Source organism: Cygnus olor, chromosome 9 (genome assembly GCF_009769625.2).
Source record: "Cygnus olor isolate bCygOlo1 chromosome 9, bCygOlo1.pri.v2, whole genome shotgun sequence".
Classification (NCBI taxonomy): Eukaryota; Metazoa; Chordata; class Aves; order Anseriformes; family Anatidae; genus Cygnus; species Cygnus olor.
In genome coordinates, this window is record NC_049177.1 from 15,847,335 (window position 1) to 15,863,330 (window position 15,996).

Consider the following 15,996-nt stretch of genomic DNA (forward strand, 5'->3'; position numbering starts at 1 on the left):
GAAATCGCCCACACAAAAACCCAAACAAACAGAAATAAAACACACACAGGATTGGAAGAGCTCTTGGGAATCCATGGTAATTCATCCCTCGCACCATAAAGATGGAGCAGCTTTGCCTAAATCGTACTTGCCAGATGGTCACCTGGTCTGCTCATAAGGATATCTTCAGGATCTGTTCCAGTGCTTCACAGTTAGAAAAGCTTTCCTTATCTCTAACCTAAGTCATTTTTGCTGCAATTCAACTCTTAATCAGATGAAATCGTGGGGATCTGACGTGTTCCCTCGCTAGCAACAATTCCAGAACAACAGGAAAGTCGCCCACCTGGTGAACTAATCCTTCCGTGGGTAAAAGCCAGAAAGGCTGGAAAACACACTAAATGTGTGTTTTTTGGGAGAGTTGCCGCCTAATTTCCAGACAAAGATCAGATCCAATTAGCCTTAGATCAACTGGAGAATCCTCTGCCCCAAACCACAGCACTTTTCACCCACCTTGCCACAAGGATGCCTCTTCCCATCAAGACACGCTGTGGTGGTGCATTTGACCCTTCGGTCTCCAAGGGGTGTTCTTGGAAGCACATGCCAAATGTGAGTTCACAGCAATAGCATTCCTGTGGTACTGGGGAAGGAATGAGGAAACACCAGCATGGATGCTAGACAGAGAGGAAAGAAAACACTCAACCTGCAAGCCTGAATTCATTTCTAACCAGGGTACATGCTCCTGATTTAGAGATACATGCATGTTTGTTGCCTGGTAAAGGGAATCTAGGAATAGCAGTGGGCCAAGTTTTGTCATTCTCCATTTTGCAGGTATGTCTGCATCCAGACAGGAATGCAAGGCATGTGCTGGGCAGGCATTAGGATGTCATAGATCACTGACAGTGATCGAGTCTGGGCCAGAACCCCGAGGGAATTCTCACTGACGAGAAATACAATTTCCAACAACCCCTCCTTAACTTCATTAGTATATCAGAGATAGCGCCCGTTATTAAACCCTTCTGCATCTCTGTACACATCTTTCAGTTGCACATGGTTCACCAAACTCCCCATTTTACCTGCCAATTAGTCCTAATTAATTCCATGTCACTTTACTCTTGGCTAAGATAAGCTTTGGGTAGCTCAGGCCCTTCCTATTGTCTTTAAGAAATATATAGACCCCTCTGCACTCATTTCAGGCTTTGCTCCCAGCCCTGCTCCATAGCTGTCTGCTGTAACTGTGCCGCACTTGGAAAGAATGGTAAAGCTTTGTAAAACTGCTAAATCTCGTCACTGAAAAAGGTAGTTGAGCAATGTGCCAGTGTAGCATACTTAATTTTAAGGACATACTTAAATCCAATTTGAGTCCGGTGAGATTTTAGCTTAGGTTTAAGCATTCTGTTGAACAGGGGTGGATTTAAGGTGTTTGTTTTTTTTAAGATTTTAAGGTTTAAGTGTTTTGCTAGACTGGATCTTTGGTTAATGAAGAAGGAGGGTTGCTAGTGCCTAGAAGAAAGAACTGCCTAGCACTCTGGGTCCACAGGCAAGCCATAATACTGCTAGTCCCTGCTGCTTGACCATTTTTCTAATGAAATGTGATAAAATTAACAGATACAATTAGTAAAGTTGACAATTTCATTAAGAATCCTCACTCTCTGGGCGTCAGTTTAGTGGGGGAAAAAAAAAAGTAAGTTTATAGTATCTCATCTGAGTAATGTGATATAATTAAAGCAGAAGTCACTAGACTTTGTATTTGCACCATCTGGTATCTTGCAGGATATCTTGCTAATGGTGAATGTCTCATGTCCAGATTTTAGCAGTGAAATCATGAGTGCTTTGTTTTACAAGAGAATTGGTCAAATTCTTTAAGGAATTTACACTGCATAACGAGTACCCCAGCTTTAAAAGAAATGTTTGTGGTAACAAATAATTTGGGGGACATTTTTGCATAGGCTCTGACCTCCCTGTTGAGAATCAAAGCAAAAATATTGAATGTACTAAGCAGATGTCTTCTCCTAGTGACAGCAAGATGAGCAGAGACAGCTGGTTAGAACAACAACAACAACAAAAACACATCATCATTCCTGCTTTGGCTCCAAAAAATCTTGGACTTGTTGTCAAGGAAGAAAGCTATGTATGTAAGAAGCCAAGAAAGAGACAAATATTATTGAATCTGGTAGCATTTTAGTGAATGTGCTGGAAATAACTTAAGTAGGAAGAAAAACTGGATGCGCTCCATTGTTTATTAAAAGAATGCCTTTTCTTATTTCCACGGGGACCTATAGCCCATGTAGTCATTAACACATTTACAAAATGTATATTTTAAATATGTTGCCTCGCTCATCAGTCTTGTGGGCTCTACTAAAGTAGAGTTCCAGCACATAAAAATATGTACAGCCACATAAATATATCTACAAGCTAGAGGTGCCAACTGTGAATTTCACATGTAACTCCCTCAGTCAGGGAAGATGGGTGTAGTACACAGACAGCTACAGAGATCAGAAATACTAGGAAGGGAGGAGAAGGGAAAATTGGATTCCCCCTAGTGAAAAATGAAAAGAGAAAGAGAAGAGAAAGAGAAGAGAAAGAGAAGAGAAGAGAAGAGAAGAGAAGAGAAGAGAAGAGAAGAGAAGAGAAGAGAAGAGAAGAGAAGAGAAGAGAAGAACAATTCTGGATGAAAAACAATCTGAACTGTGGTGAATAACATATCAAAGAGTTGTTTGACAAGACTGCAAAATAAACCAGTGACCTTCTGGCCTCCCTGCACAAGGGTAGCATAGTCTTTCTCTTGATGATTTTCACGCAAACAAAACTTGAACTCTCTTCTTGGCTCCTGGACAGCTCTGTTTCCTTAAGCTTTGGACACCCTTGAGGTAAGAACTACAGGATCGATGGGAAGAGTTTAAGAAATCAAAAGCTGTGCAGTTTGGCTAACACCAAAGATGAATGACTTGAGGTGGATGTTCCAGGATGTCCCACATTCCGCGCCATAAAATGTTGCCTTGTGCAACAGCAAAGGTCTGGGTTTGCTGACTCAGGAAGCCTCTTCCATGGAATGCATCTAAATCCTTAGCCATCTCCTACAAAAGTCCTAAAGAGTTTAAAGCCTCAAAGAAGCAAAGAGTTTAAGATGGTATAAGGAATGAATAGAGGGGTGTGACCAATTTGACTGACTAGCTTCTAAACAAAGAACAATGAAGGTGGACAGCCAAAAGGAAAGTGCTCGGTCTCCCGTTCTTGGTTGCAAGCTTGGCCCATTCTCAGCTTAGTGAGTGGGCAACCTGTGTACCATCATTTCTATTGTAGGAAATCACAGTTAAGTATCCTGCTCTGCAGCAGAGCAGTTGTGGGACTCTGGGAAAGTTGCAGATTGAGCTAAGCTGGAAAGAGCTTCCTCCATTTGCCAATACCTTTGAGAGTCTGGAAACTTTCCCGTCTCTACTGTGACAAAAACAGGAGTTCTCAACATTTTTGGAGGACTTTTCTCCCTTGCAATAAAGGACAGAAAGCACACAATGAAAAGCAAATCAGAGTGCCAGAATCTACTGAAGATCACCATTCTGCTTTAATTTCCTGTCTTGCTAGCCTCAGCTCCAAGGCCTGACCTGCAGTCTCCCAGCCACCCCAATAATTACCATGCCACAATGGAGGACCATCTTGGCCAGGAATTCCATTCTGATGCCAAGAAAATGATTCCTAGAGTGTCTTGCTGAAATGGATACATTCCCACATACACAAACACGAAAGGAATCATGTCTGACAAATAACATTTTCTAATGAGAAACATTTATCCAACATGTTCCTCCCCAGTGACTATGGAGCTTTGTGCCTCAGCGCACCATCTATAAAAAGGAGACAACTACACTTCCAAGTCTCTGGGAGAATATACTCAGATAATAATCCAGACTCGCCACCTCCATTAATTACTCTAAGATCTCCATATACCTCATAGGACGTAAGTATAGACCAAATTAAGGCCCATTATAACCCACGTGTTTAACCTCGACCAACAGCATCTCTGGCCAAAGGCTGCTCCATCTGCTCCATTCCTCTGTGGGACATGGAGGCGATGCAGCGTGCCCCGGCAGCCCTGGATTCAGCCGTCCCCAGGAATTTGGATCACCAAGGAGCCAGCCCAGCCCTGCTGCCAGTGAGGTGACAGATCCCTGGCACTGGAGCTACACTCGAGCTGCTCATGAGCTGCTTGCGGCTGGAGAGGAATGTCTGCAGAGAGCTAAACCAGATTGCTCATAGATCTCTTCCAAATGGCTCGCCTCTAATCTAGCAGACAATTTGAGAGTAAATGTGAACTGGGAGCAACATCTTTACCCCTGCTGCAGCATAGCAACCTGATAGGAAACACAAGAACATTGAGTTTATGCACAGATATTAGGAGTTGGCTGCACGGAGAGAAACCTTGGAATCTGCTGGTCCCTTGGGAGTGCATAAAATGCCAGACCCTCCTATGCATATTCTTTCCCCATCTCGTAGGACACGTCTGCTTCTGTCACCTGTTGGGTGGTATGGACCCACAACAGCCATAGCAGCTGCAGGAGCACAGTCATGGCCCAGGCAAGGGCTGGCACTCCAGACTGAGCTTGTGAACATGAAGAAATACGCTTACAAATATCTGTTCAGCACAGACCTTTCAGAAAGGGACAAATGGTTTCAAAACTTTAAGAAGGCTGAAAGCAGTTTGAACATCACCCATGTTTTTCAGGTCCAACACCTACCACAGGGGGGAAAAAGAGTTTTTCAGTTGGTATTTCCATTATCCTGCCCACATTTCAGCCAATCGGTTCTAGCATTTGCAGAAAATTCTGGACGCCCATCTCACGTGTTCAACGTCTCACTCTTCCAAGCGTGGGCTGAAAAATGCCACTTTTCTCCACTATTAAATCAAAAGCTGGCTACACCCATGTGTCAGCTGTTTACCACTCTCTGTCCCCTCCCTTTGGGCAGCTGACCATGGATAATGATCTATACCCTTGAAGTATTTGTTTTATTTAGTATTACAGAGCAGGAGGGTTGAAGGCAACAAGCAACCTAAGAATATAACCATTCCCACCCTATCTTATTACAATGAGAAAGATCAGCTTGTCTCTTTGCTTGCGGGAGCACAGTAGAACCAGTCATCTCAACTCTTTGTGGCCAAGACTTTATCTGGGCTCTTTCCTGCTCTGCCTTTAGCCTAGCCAGACTGAGCCTTCCAGTTAAGACCACGCACTCCCACTTTATCTTTGGGTATGAACACCAAACTACTTGGTTTTGCTTTAGCTGTGTTGGCGCTGCTCCAGAGATGCCTAGATGAGGAGGCCACTCTGCACAAGTGTACCAGCAAGAGAAGCCAAATGTCACAAGGAAGCATTTGAAAGCACTGAAGACATTGTCACAGCCACCCAATATTGCACCAGTTGACACTGCTGGTGGTTGAGCCCCAACTGCAAGCTTGCATGAGGATCTGGGAGTGGTACACACCCTGTGTCAAGCCTCACCCCATGATGAGACAGGCAGGCAAATGAGAAAATAGGGCCCTGGCCCCTTCCTGTGATTAGATCATTATAATGGGTAAATATTTTCCTAGATAGAGAGCTGAGATAAGGAACTTCTGAGTCTGAATGGAATTTGAACAAGACTCAGAAGGACTATCCCTACCTTGTAGTTCTCTGTAACATGCTTTTATCAACTGAATGCCTTCTTCCCCCAAATACCTGGGAAATTAAGTGGGAACTTGTTAATAGCTAAAGGTGAAGACATAGGTCTCATGGAATAATTTTTTATTGAAGAACCATAGCTCAGTTTTAGTCAGCAGTGAGATCATTCACCAGGAATATACAGAAGTGATTTAGAAATAGGTACCAAGGGTTATTCCCTGACACACATTACAGCTCTACAACCATTCAGTCTAAATATTTACTGAGGAGTAAAGAAAAGCATCTGAGTTGTAGAGTCACAGAGATTGGCTTAGTGAAGTCTCTAATGAGAGTCTGTTGCAGTACAGAAAAATTATTGTGATTTAAAAAAATAAATAAATCAGTGTTCTTGTGCTATAGCAAAGAATGATTAGTCATTCCTTGTTCCTTTCTCTGCATTATTCATGATTTTTCAACCTCTGCTATATCTTCTCACTTGGTGTCCCAATCCCACTCTGACCTTTCTCAGAGTTTGGGGGCTTTTGAATCAGAGAAGTTGGTTTACGAGCCTCCTTAGTGGCAGGTTGTCTTTGAGGAACAAGTCTGACTTAAATCTCACTTAATATCCAGATGTTCTCCGGTATTTGACCTCTTTGTGGCTGAAACAATATTCTTCACACAATAACCTTGGTGTTCCAAGCTGTGACCAACACCTGTGGAGTTTCCAAACAAATGGGCTCAGCGTTCCTTGATGCACTTCTAGTTACTGATCCATGTTTGATTGCTTTGTAATTATTACTTGTAAAACATGCTATGGGGTTACACACGGGGGAAAAAAAAAATCACATTTCAGAATGGTAGGGATTTATGGGAGCTGCAAAGACAAAGAAAAACCACCTTTCTTTCTTCATTGTTTCCTTGGAAGCCAGCCACCAAGTTTCCTTGTCAGTAATACAGGGATTTTTAAATAGAACAAAGAGCTTCCTCACACCGAGGCTCATTATATAACCCCAGTGAAGTCATGGTGTGTCTTCACATGCAGTTTCCCTTGAACTTTGCATCTTGCTCCTCCTGAGAACAGTCTTGCATGCCAGCTTGAACAGATGTGGTTTTCCCTTTAGGAAAAAGTTTTCTGTTAGGGTCATCTGACTTCCCTTTCAGAGCTTTCCAGCTTCATGTGCTCTTTGCTCAGGGATTACTGCAGTGACCACTTGCTCCATGTGCTACTGTTAAGCTTCTCCTCACCTGCTGGCTGAGCTGAATGAATGCCGAAAATCTCTGTTCTGCAGAAAAATCTGACATTTCATGTTTTCCTAATTGAACCGGAAGTTGCAATTTCCTTTGAAACCCAAATTCTGAGAAACGTCATTCAGAACGAGCAAAATGGCCTTACTGCAGCCTTTTGTTTGGGTGTTATTGACATGTATTTAAACAAGATTTAAACTAGTCTAAAATGCCTCAGGTTCAAGGGCTCCCCAGTGCACCGGGGGCAGCACCCACTGTCCTGAAGACATCTAGGAGGTCATGGACTCTGCCAAGGGTGTTCTGCTGGACAAAGCAGGAAACACGGCTGAGATGTGACACTGAGCGAGGTGGAGTTTATCTTGCCCCATGTAAATATTCTAGAATTGTTGCCACCTGCAATGCCACCAGTCCACCAATACACTCTTAAGCTTATGAGTATCTAAGTTTCGTGCTTCCCAGCCTCACTGAAAGCAAAGGCTTGTTACTATATTTCCACTGAAGATATAATTCAAAGATAGTTGTAGAAGCTGATATTTCCAACACACTGAATGCATATAAAAGTAAAAAGTGCAGCTTTAAGAAGTTTTAACTTAAATCAGGACACAAGGTTTTGCAGACCCCTATATTAAATATCAGCACAGCTGATCTTTCAGCTTTGGTTGGTTAGAAAAGTTTTCAAGGGAACAAGAATAAGACAATTCTATGGTTGATAAAGAGCATCAAATGTAAAAGTTAACACTCGCTGAACTAAGGCTAAGATAAGCTTGTGTGTAGGCAGCTCTGAAGCAGCAACAATATAGCAGGAAAAACAGCCCTACCCTGCGAACAAACGAGGAAAAACAAAACAAAGAAAACAATGGGGGAAAAGATGCTTCTACCTGGCCTTCAGTGGAAAAAAAATGGAGAGAAAACCACAAAACAACAGGGGGAATAACAGAACACACTTCAAGACTGAAATCTCATCAGACTCAAAGTCAGTGTAACTCCCGTATCACAACAGTTTTGCAGGTCTAATAGATATAAAGCTGTTCCTTCACCGAAAACCAAACACAGAAGTCACGGAAAACCCATCATGCCAATTCTGTGGCTGCTTTCCGGAGCAGAATCTCTTTAAATGTCAATGTTCCCTTTGTCTGTGCACCGCTTATAATGAATCTATCATCTGTTTGGTAAAGATCCAATGAAACATGTAATAAGGTTATCTCACCATCTCTGTCTATTGTAAGCCATATCTCCTCTTCCACTCATTAATTATTGTCCTCCATTTCCCGTGTCAGGTCGAATTAGAAAATAAAGACTCAAGACTTACAAGCTTAACAACTTACCAACATCAGCTGAGCTGTTTTAACTCTCATGCATTCCTTCTTAGCCCATAATAAACAAAACAGTGGACTTTGCAGGTGTAGGCTGCAACCTATGCAATTTAGCTTAACTATCTTGTACTGTCAGCTAAGCTGACAGTGATAGTTACCATGGCTAAGCCGATATTCAGTCCTCATATTGCAAGACTTGTCTTAAAATCTTGGGAGCAGAGCTCTACCACTACATCCAGAAAGCTACAATGATTTATGTGCTGCCAAATATGCTGAAAGAAGAGAGAAAGAACAGAAAGAACCAAAAGAAAGAAAGGAAGGAAAGAAAAGAAAAGAGAGAGAGAGAGAAAAAGAGAGAGAGAGAGAGAGAAAGAAAGAAAGAAGAGAAAAAGAAAGAAAGAAAAAGAAGAAAAAAGAAAGAAAAGAAAAGAAAAGAGAAGAAAGCTATAATTACATGATTATCATTCAATGCTCCTTGGTTTGCAGTTTTTAAAGCATGAACTGCTCAACTTTGGATCAAGAAGCAAAGCAATCTATTCTGAAGTGCAAACAGGGAAAAAGTTATATGAGTCTTCTAGCAATTTCAGGCAAATATATCACAGAAGCAGCATGCTTAGGGCTTTTTACTGTGCATCCGTCTGAGGTTTCCAGTAAGATTTTCCCTGATATATAGTAGAGTCAAACTCTAATCTGTTTTAACTCTGTTTTTATTGTCTCTGCAGCACTAAACTGTGAAAAATGGCCTCGTCCCCAAAGAACTGCCACCAGTCCGTGTAGGGAAGCTGTTAAAATAAATGCATTACATAAAAATATTGCAGGGAAACTCAGCTCTGAGGGCTTGGGGAGCCACAACATATAGATATAAAACAGAACAGCAAAAGTATGAGTGGAGGTCAGAGGCAGAGAACAAGGGAAGTCCCCTGTCTGGCAGTTGTTTGGACATGATCTCTGAATCAGCAATTCCTACTCTGCTTTCTCAGGGCTGCAGTGTTTTAATAAATGGCTCTGCTTATGTTAATGTTCCTTCTGCCTTCCTCCTTGCTGACCTCAATGCGCATGGTAGCTGAATTCATAAAGTCTCTTCTTTTTCTGTATTTGAGTGCTTTCTGGCAGACCTTTTTGTACTGTTCTGCCTGCTGGATGTCTAGCTGATTTATAGAGACTCAGACACAGCCGAGCACTGCGTTGGTGCCGCCCTACCTGAATAGTGGTATTTCCTACACACCATGTGCCTATCTCTGTCTACCACGGTCTGATTTTAGATATCTGTACGGTGGTTCAAAGAAGAGAGTGTACTTTCTCCTCCCTAGAAAAAGCTCCTGAGATACTCTGGAGTAAAAAAGTGCTTTTCCACTTGCCTTCCTTGCAAAGCAGTGATATTTGTCTAGACACCGATTGTGGAAATTCAGGCAAAGAATAACGTGGCAGATGAGAACTGATTCAGTTGTGGAAAAAAACAGACAAATCCAGGTTGCCTCAAAAGGCTGAATCACAAATAAGATGGCAAAAAGATCTAAGAACGCAGGAGTGACAGAGGAGCTCAGCTTGGCGTTTGTCTGTTAATTCCAGCAGAATATGCAGATTCCACCCTCATGACACCACTGCATCATCTCACCTCATCAGTGCCTCATGATGCAACCCCTTTCTGTAGCGTTGAGTCAGCATCGTGTGTGCGATCTCATCTTGTCATGCAAGATGAGAGAAAGGCTGTCCAAAGAGGTAGGAAGCTGGGACCGACCTATCAAAGGTCCCCGGGGGGATTTAAATACTCACGGTCATTTCACAAACACTCCTCCAGGAAATAACATGGGCTTAGAAAACTTTCATGGGTGGGATGTGAAATGACACAGCACTGTGCTATAGGGGAGCTCCCATGGCAGGTGGAAGAGTAATTAATATTGTGGGTTGAAATGAAGGACCACGGAATGCCTGTGCTTAACTCTTAGAGCTCCAAAAGAAGTTGCAAAGGACATTTTCCCTGAAGTGACAGGTAGTACTGATTCTGCCTGCACAGCTCTTCTAGAGGCCTGGAGCTGAGAAAATCTTCTTAAAGCATCAAACTCATGCAGAGTAGTAAGCCTCTGCTCCCCAGCCACAAGCTGTTTCCTATTTTGACCAAAACACTGAAAGAATCTAAAAACTCATACAGGGTCTACTTCCAAGAGGCGACGTAAGAGTACTTTATCTAGAAGAAACCAGCCACACACAGATTAAAAATACTGGCCACTAGCCCCGACTCTGATCTTAGACAATCCCTGGGGCTTAAACACACGCTAAAACGCACCATGTGCCCGAGCTCTGCAGTTCTGTAATACCACAGTAAGAGTAAGAGCTCTTCCTGGAAGCAACCATTCCAAATACCTGATCCCATCCAGAGCCAGGTGCTTCTCGTCATATTTGCACACACTAGTCCCTTTTGTTGGGGATTTAGGTCACAAGAGCGTAGGAAAGGCAGTTCTGAATCACCTGGCTTTTGCACGTGTTGCCTACCATTGTGCAAAGGTTTCTGAACTCAGCTCCTTTCAAGACACACCCTTTGTTTGTTACTTTCTCTTAGGGCTTTTTCGCAACCCATCCACTGCCAACATAAACAAGGTTTCAACATCTTCCTCCAATCTGTCTGCTCCGCTCTAAATGTCAACCAGCAACATAGGGCTGTTCACTTGCTTAATTGGCAAAATACTTGCCATTGCAACCCCGCGCCGTGACTCCCTCCGGGAGAAAGTTTCTGGGAATTATAAATGACAGAACCCGCAATTCACTGTTAGTCACATTGCTACCAGATACCAAGAGCCTTGCGCAGGTAGGACTGTGGCTGGCATTGCTGAGCAGCCGTCAAGCCTCTGTAGCACACTGGGGAAGGCTAGGAAGAGTAATCATCAAGGACTGCAATGTCTGGTAGTTGTTTCTGCAGTTGTAGTGCTTTCTACTACTTGCACCTGTGCATCAAGTCGGGGAGACAAGATGCTTCTATCTGAAAGCATTTTCTCAGCTGGCATGAAACAGTGGGGGACATGCTTCCACTCCTAATAACTGGGATAACTAGGGTAGGTTCCCTCTCACTCGAGGGACTCCACAACAAGTGCTCTGAGACCAGTGTCTGTAAGTGGGTAGGAGACACAGTCACCACAGAGACCTTCTTCATTCCCAAGCGTTGTCCACAGTAGAAAGTAGGCATAATGCACTGAACAGGGCACATCTAGCAAGCCACGGAACATGGAGGGTTGCACTGTGCCTACACTCAGCCACTCCACCCGGCCCGTGCAGCTACGAGATTAGCACGGCTGCCCCAGGACTCCCTGCGCACGGTGTGTAATGTATGTTTGCATCTGTCCACGTTTTTGGCATGGCTTGCTGCTTGTCTCAGAGGGAGCTATCCTGTGCGTGGGCTGGGACAACATCCTGTTATGCTCTCAGGCGACAGGCACACACCATGCCGGACTGTCATCAGCCGCCTCAGCCTCTGCCCAGCCCGAAGCCCGTCTGTGGGCGGTGCTGCTCACCGGCTGAAGGCGGTTGCTTTTATCAGCAACCTTGATCACTGGGATTTTCTTATTCCATGCTCTAGCTTCCTCCAGCCTTGGATTTGCATAAAATCCTGGGTTAAGACCAGTCTGATCCCAGGATGAGAACATTGCATCATGCCAGCAAATCATCCCAAACTGGCACTCGACTGGGTGTAACTCCGCTGGAAACAAAACCGTGCAGGGACAACTGTTGAGTTTTCCTTAGAAATAGGAGGTGCTTGCTTTGTAGATCAGACTTCTGCATGCCGTACTGGATTGTGGCGGCAACTCCCAGCCAAGTCTCTATTTGTTTACAACCCGTGTTGCCACAGTAGCCAGGTGCTTTCCATGTTCAGTCCCCGGTGCTGCAGTGAGAACCATGTCCAGCCTCCAGGGGCTGCCACCAGCTATTGACTAGTAAGAACACGCTGACCTTGGTGACGGAAGGCAGCATCTTGCTTGCTCTGTGTGTTCCCTAGCCAGCAGCAGCTGCAGAGAAACAGAGAAGTCTCACGGCATAGCTAAAAGTATGAATTCAAGTCTCTCTCTGGACATGCTGGTGGATACTCCTGGTTGTAAAGAAGTACATCATTCAGACCAAGGAATTAAAGATAACAGGTTGCAATAGTAGCCATGATATTTTCAGAGAAGTTATACTCTACAGAAAAGCGCCTGATAGGCTCTTCTAGGTCCCACTTTGCTAAGTCCAAATACGTGTTTGAGGAGGTGGGGGTGGTCATCCAGGCAGGGTTCACAACTCTTAAGTTTTTGTCTGGGTAAAATAACAGAGCAGAACCAAGGCTGAGCAATGCCAAGAATTCAATATAGAAACCACCGTCTACCCTGTTCACCTTTCCATTGCCACCGTATGGCCAAGAAGATGGCTCAAGCTTCTTCCTTGCTGAGTGCCAGATTCACTTACTGCAAGCTGCTTTTACAAAGCATGGACACAGACGTACTATCACAGGATGTAGTATCAACATGAGGTTGTGAATGACACTGAGCTACAGACTGCCCCATGGCCTCAAATCCCTCAAAGCAGTGCTGATCTACTTGTAATACATACATTATCTTGCTGCAATATAAAAAGATATACTTCCTGCTAAAAATGGCATGCTCCCCTTGCCAGCTAGACGCAATCTAGATCTGTATTTGTCATTGCAGTATCCAGTACCTGGCAAGCCAACAGCTGACAAAGTCTGAAACTGAAGACAGAAAAATGACAAGCGGAATGGTGCTAGTTGGATCAGAGGTGCTTGTACACACAGGGAAATCACCCACCCACTGCCATGAACCATCCTCCAGCTCACAGCTGGACCAAATGGGTTCATCCTTGGCAGCTCATTCACTGCTGTCATTGGCTGGAAATGTTGTTTTTTCAGACATTGTTGTATACCCAGGCTCAGCCAAGATGTCACATCATGAAACTGAGTGTGGAATTGTATCGGTGGGAGAAAACTCCAGTGCTTTGTGTCAGCAGTGCTCAAAAGCAAAGAGTTCCTGCACCCAAGAAATAAAATACCCCATACTTTGCCCAGTTACAAGCAACGCATCAGTTCTGTCTCATACCAGAATGTCCATTCCCCAACACCACAATGACCGGAACAACAGGAAAAGAGAAAAAGTCTGCAGATTGCAGTCTTAAACCAGAAATCTTATGATTGCAAGCACTGTAAGAGTTTTCCCACCTTGCTGCTGAGATTAATTTTTTGTATGTGATTTCAGTGGAGATTTTACTCCATTGAGAAGTTTTCAGTTTGGGGATGTTTTTGTCCTGATGACGATTTTGGATCATGCCAGACCTCCACGTGCGCATCTCACTTACACAGCTGCAGCCCCACCTTTCTCCCAAGAAACACCGAGAGCATTCTTACTCGTAGACAAAGAGAGTGAGCTCTTTGCCCAAAACAACAGAGGAGCCTGCCTTCCTGGTAGCAAAAACCCTTTCATATAATCACCTAGAAAAGAAGACAAGTTGGTGACAAGTCTTTCCCCTTTTTTCTTCTTTTCCTGGGGAAGGGCATTTTATCCTATGGGAATTCTGATTCCCTACCACTCAAGGCTTAGGTGGTTTTTGTTGTTGCTGTTTTCTGAAAAAGACATTGCTATGTAAAGGGCATTATACTGTTGCTGAACTGAGATGATGGTAGGAGGATGGCAGTTGGTTGTACCTTCTTCTGCAAAGCTTGTTTACGGAGTTGCGTACTGACTTGTTGGGGGTACGTTGCGGCTCTGTGCTGCTGTATGGGGTTGGCTCAGCGTTGTGAGCCTACCCTGCATGGCACAGGCTTGTACCACCGAGCAAATGAAGCAAGCTAAGAAAAGAGTTTAATGGCTAGTGTGAAGGACGGTGTATGATAAAAAAAGAATATTTATCAGTGCATTCCCTCTGAGGACCAGGCTAACTGTAGTTAAACTTTTCTAATCCCATTTAAAAAGTAGTCTACATTTAGGTAAACTAAGTCAGAGATTATTCAGTTGGCGCAAACACACAGCAAAGCAAATACTCCCATCTCTCACTACTTTCATACTCCTAGATGCCAACCTTTCTTCTCCAGGAGGACAAAAAGAAAAGTTGGCTCTAGAAAATATCGTCAGTGTTTACATTTTATTGATCTATAGACTTTGCCGTTGGCCTCAACATGACAACAGTGCAGCAAAGAGAGCCTTTCAATTGCCTGTGCTTGGCAGAAAGTGTCTTTCTTTGGTTACTCAGCTGAAGTTGACAAGTTGCCCAGTATTTTTATTATCAGTTTGTCAGCTCTATCTCACTACTGCCCTCTTAATTTATTATTTTGCATTTCAAAATCACAGGTGTGACTCATTGCGCAGCCAGAGGTTATAATGAAGTGTCCCACTCATATTTTAGCTCACCCTTTGTTCAAGACAATGCAGATTGCAGAAGGTTTCTGAGGAGGTAAGAGGATTGCAAAAGAGCCGAAGACTCTTCTTTTATCTAACCAACGTGTGGGCAGTGAAACTACCTGATATGAAACCGGCTGGGTGCAAAGGTGGGCATGGAGGTTCATTTGTCATTATTGTGAGGGCTGAGACTCAGTAGATAGAGCAGCTGTAACTGAAGATAGGCAACCAAACACAAATCACCTCACCTTGAGGATGAAGCCAGCAAGGGAATCCTAGGATAATACACCTCTCAGGATTGCCTCTACTCTTTAGTTTCCAGCAGGACAGAAGATGAAAACCAAGCAGACAGTCGCCTTTCAATTAGCAAGTCTTATCGTCCGGTCCTATGATTTAAATCAAGAAGTCACTTTAAACACAAGATTTTGAACTATTTGTTCTGCCAGCATTGTGCAATTAAGAATCTTGTTGCATTAGTTTTTGAAATATGAAAATATGTTTTGTAGCATAAAATGACGCAGCCACCTTCTATGGTACTGGCAGAAAAGAAGATGGAGCACGGTTCTATTGGAAAGAGCGTCTTGCTACTGACTGTGAAAATGTTGTGGAAATCATGGATATGAATCAAGGGTTTGTCTACATGAAAAATTGGTGGGAATGCTTCCTGTTACCTGTTCCTTTGCTTAGCACACGCTAAGAGAAGAGACCCTTTTATTCCAGAAGAGTCATCTCCAAACCCAGAGCTATTCTGAATTAATTTGCTCTTTTAATTGTCTTCTGCATGGAGCTGGCCCCCACAGCAGAGATGCTGGTTTCATTCTACAAGAAAGCAAACCATATGAACTTGAGAAGGCATAACCACAATTTGTTCCTAACACCGTGAGCTTCCAAAGTCACCCTCCGCAGTGTCCTGACAAGTCTTATCGCCCTTCCCAGGGGACAAGATGCATGTCCTATTGCCAGAGTATCCAGAGCAGTGACAAGCTGGGGCAGAGCTGTTAGCAACACTCAGTTTCTTTAAGGCTGCAACGTGGAGCACGCAGTCTGCTCTGTCTCACTAGAGGGGAAAACTGTGACTCAAAGGCTGTCCAGTGGCAACAGAGAAAACTACACCAAGAGCACTTGTTCAGCTCTGCCATATCCAATTTCTGTCAAGTATAGAATAATAGCTATCCAGCGAGCTGGGACATGCTTTACCAGCATCAATAGAGTTGTGCTTCAGAGCATCCCTCGAGGTAGCAGAGAATTATCCCCATTTTATAAATGAGGTAACTCAGGTACAGGGATTAAAGCCAAAATATTCCAACCTGGCTGCCTACTGCTAGGTACCTACACCCATATTTACGCAACTTATGTGGCCTGATTTTTAGAAGGGCAGGGCAATGAAAATTTTGGCCTGAGGGATTTGTTCACACACAGTTTACTGGTAACAACGCCCAGGATGGAAGGCTGGTCTCTGCTACC

The 15,996-nt window shown here is 43.7% G+C and overlaps 1 long non-coding RNA gene across 4 annotated transcripts in view; it reads right to left on the reverse strand.

Moving 5' to 3' along the window:
• Positions 1 to 8,626: 8,626 nt before the first annotated feature.
• LOC121075000 overlaps positions 8,627 to 15,996 on the reverse strand; it is a 39,752-nt gene continuing 32,382 nt past the window's right edge. For 2 of the 4 annotated variants that reach the window (XR_005822682.1, XR_005822681.1), the window contains exon 3: positions 8,627 to 15,351. This is a non-coding gene — a long non-coding RNA (uncharacterized LOC121075000). The remainder of the gene's footprint in view (positions 15,352 to 15,996) is intronic. The other 2 variants (XR_005822683.1, XR_005822684.1) reach the window with 2 other exon arrangements.